The 3,829-nt window shown below is 34.4% G+C and overlaps 1 non-coding gene across 1 annotated transcript; it reads right to left on the reverse strand.

Moving 5' to 3' along the window:
- Positions 1-1,534: 1,534 nt before the first annotated feature.
- Positions 1,535-1,640, reverse strand: LOC121228772 (small nucleolar RNA R71). Its single transcript, XR_005926347.1, has one exon. It is a non-coding gene; the product is annotated as a small nucleolar RNA R71 (small nucleolar RNA).
- Positions 1,641-3,829: the final 2,189 nt, after the last annotated feature.

Here is a 3,829-nt window from a genome sequence, read left to right on the forward strand (position 1 = left end):
ATTTAATCATGTTTGCAATGTGTTTTATGATCTTGTCATCAACAATGGTAGCTTAAATCTATTGAGTTAGAATAATTGTATTTATTCAATGAAGTTTGATATATCATGTTTATAGTGTTTGTGCCTCAGTTGATCATGTTTTTAATTAAATTTAAGTATGTATTTCATTCATACGTGATTAGATACATTTGAATTAGCTAAGCAATCTTGACCAGACGACGGCCAATGGACACATAAACTGAAAAGTGCATGCTTAATTTAGATTCGGATCTGACTAAATTAAAGGTTCATAATAACTTTGCCGAGCTCCATTACCTTGCGTATTTTTAGATTTATATGATTAAATTGTTTCAAACCTAATCCATCCCAGTTACGTCACAAAAATTCTAAGAAACCCTTAGTTTAATATGGTCTATAAAATGCATATTTTGCTGAGTAAAAGATTCTGAAATGACTTAATTTGGTTTCCAAACTCATGAAAGATCGAGTTGTCATGGAATTTTTTCCGAACACTGTTAACCATGAGAAAAGTAAACTAAGTTGAATGGCATAATTATCCTAGCATATTCTTGTTATTGATTGTTGAATTTTGTGTTTTAGCTGCTAAACTCATTTTATACATCTCATCTCATACTTTGCATTTAGATTACATTGCATTAGGGATCATCTTGCATTTACATAATTCAATTTAGCTTAATCATTATCACTCAAAATATTTTTATCACCCAACTGTTAACATTAATTTTAAAATTACTAAATTAACATACACAGTCCCTATGGAGACGATAACTCTTTTACTTATTTTATTACTTGATAACGACTATGTACACTTGCCCAAATCGAGCATTACAAGTTTTTGGCGTTGTTGCCAGGGACTATTGCCTTAATCATTTTTTGAGAAATTATTCTTTTCAATTCAGTTTTTTTATCTAAATTCTAAATTTACTAATTTATTACTTATTTTTTTGTGATTTATTTTTCATATTTTTATGAGCGAATAATCAATTTATTACCCGTAGACCTTGAAATCGAGCGGACATTTAGATAGAGAAGACATGAACAATCAACTCAAAGACAAGTCAAGATGGACCTTGGAAATTAGAATGATGGATAAGGTAATGGAGTAAATCATGTGCACAATCCAATCCTTATTGCTAATGACAGGGATCGTGCCATAAAACAATACATTGTGCCACTCTTTAATGAGTTAAATCCAAAAATTAAGAGGCTATAAATTGAGGCACCCCAATTTGAATTGAAACCAATGATGTTTGAAATGCTCCAAACGGTGGCCCAGTTTAGTAGAATGCCCAAAGAAGATCCAAACCTTCACATTCGATTATTCATGGAGACGAGTGATTCGTTTAAGATAGCTAGTGTGATTGAAGATGCATTGAGGTTAAAGTTGTTTCCATACTCATTGCGAGATCAAGCATGAGCATGGCTTAATTTATTGCCACCAAGTTCAATATCTACATGGCAAGAATTAGCAGAACGGTTTTTGGTAAAGTATTTTCCACCAAGCAAAAATGCTAAGTTGTGAAATGAGATAACCACTTTTTCACAATTGGATGACGAATCCTTGTATGTGTCATGGAAGGATTCAAGGAATTACTTCGTAAGTGTTCTCATCATGGGATCCTACACTACATCCAGTTGGAGACGTTTTATAATGGTCTCAACACACATACAAGATTGATGGTAGATACTTCTACAAATGGTGTGATTTTGTTTAAGTCTTATAATGAGGCTTAAGAGATCATTGAGAGGATCGCTAGCAACAACTACCAATGGCCCACAAATCGAGCAACTTTTGGAAGACGAGTAGCTGGAGTGCATAAATTGGATGCGCTAACATCACTCTCAGTCAAGTATATTCTATTTCTTCAATGTTGAAATAGTTTATCGCTAATGATTCTAATAATTTTGCAACCCAAACACCAAGTCAGTTCAAGGTTATTTCCTGTGTATACTATAGGAATGACCATTCTTTTTAGAATTACCCATCAAATCCCAAGTCAGTATATTATATAGGGAATCAACACCAAAATAGAAGTGGACAAGGACCACAGTTCAACTTCTACAATCCGTCATAGTGCAATCATCCGAACTTTTCTCGGAGTAACCAAAAAAATGGACAAAATGAATACATACAGCATAGACCAAGTCAACCCCAAGGATTTAATTAGTAAGCTCTAAAATGCCCACAATCTGAGTCATCTAATAGTTTGGAGAACTTGTTGAAAGCGTACATGGTAAAGAATGATACCTTAATCCAAAGCCAAGCAGCAACACTGAAGAATTTGGAGAGCCAAATGGGTCAGTTAGCTACAGAGCTTTGTAACCGACCACAAGGAACCTTGCCAAATAATAAACAAAATCAAAAGAATTTGGGCAAGTAACACCGCAAGGTAGTGGCTTACAAAGTGGTAAGGCTTTGGAGCCCAATACGATTGTGATTGAAAATGAACCTACTAAGAAGGAGGAAAGTCAACCAACAATTGAAATTCCTACACCAGTAGAGCTAAAACTTACAAAGTCTGATGAGGTAAAATCTAACTCAGTAAATTGTAAAAAACTAACATCTTCTTTGGATGCAGATTTGTCTCCTTAGAAAAGTTGTTTTATTCAACCCAAAATTCAAACACCTCTATATCCTTAAAAGTTCCAACCAAATAAGCAGAAATAGGAGGTGCAATTCAAGAAGGTTTTGGATGTTCTAAAGCAACTACACATCAATATCCCATTGATGGAGGCTTTAGAGAAAATGCCCAATTATGTAAAGATCATGAATGACATCTTGTCCAAGAATAAGAGACTTAGTGAGTATGAGAATGTAGAATTAATGAAGGATTGCAGTGCGTTCTTACAGAACAAGCTTCCTCCGAATTTAAGGACCCTGGAAGTTTTATCATACCTTGTAATATTGGAGAATCTTACAGAGGTAAAGCTCTGTGCAACTTAGGAACGAGCATCAACTTAATGTCCAAGTCTATTTTCAAGCTAATGGGAATAAGTAAAGTAAGACTCACTATTGTGACACTCTAGTTGGCAGATCGATCTTTAGCATACCTAGAAAGATAGATCGAGGATGTTTTGTTAAGAGTAGATAATTCTATTTCTCCTACTGATTTCATTGTCTTAGATTTTGAAACATATAAGGAAATGTCGATCATCCTAGGGAGACCTTTCCTAGATACAAAGAAAACATTGATAGACGTACAAAAAGGCAAACTCACTATGAGAGTTCAAGATGATCAAGTAACGTTTATTGTTCTCCAAGCAATAAAATTTCCAAATCTAACAGAGGAATGTTCAATGATAGAAGAGCTAGAAACTTTAGTTTCTATGGAATGGGAGAATAATTTTGAAGACCCATTGGAGAACACCTTAGCTTTTGAACCATTGGAAGATGAAAAAGGTAACGAAAATATGGCTATAATGGAAGCCAAACTAAAGAGCTATGTTCAACCAGCACGGTTTGAACCATTGGAGTTGAAAGTTTAGGAATTTACACAACTGAAGTTGTCAATTGAGGAACAGCCCAAACTCAAACTTAAAGTACTTCCTTTCCATCTGAAATATGTTTATTTAGGTAACTATTCTTCTTTGCTTGTGATTGTTTCAACAGAATTAACAGAGCACCAAGAGATGTAGCTGATTAAAGTTTTACAAAAATTTAAAAAGGTTATTGGCTGGACCATAACTAACATTTGAGGTATAAGCCATTCCTTTTGTATGCACAATATTATCCTAGAGGTAGGAGAGTGAGCTAGAATTGATGGGCAAAGGAGACTCAATCCTTTCATGAAAGAGGTAGTGCGAAAGG

The sequence above is a fragment of the Gossypium hirsutum genome, chromosome A04, assembly GCF_007990345.1.
Source record: "Gossypium hirsutum isolate 1008001.06 chromosome A04, Gossypium_hirsutum_v2.1, whole genome shotgun sequence".
Classification (NCBI taxonomy): domain Eukaryota; kingdom Viridiplantae; phylum Streptophyta; class Magnoliopsida; order Malvales; family Malvaceae; genus Gossypium; species Gossypium hirsutum.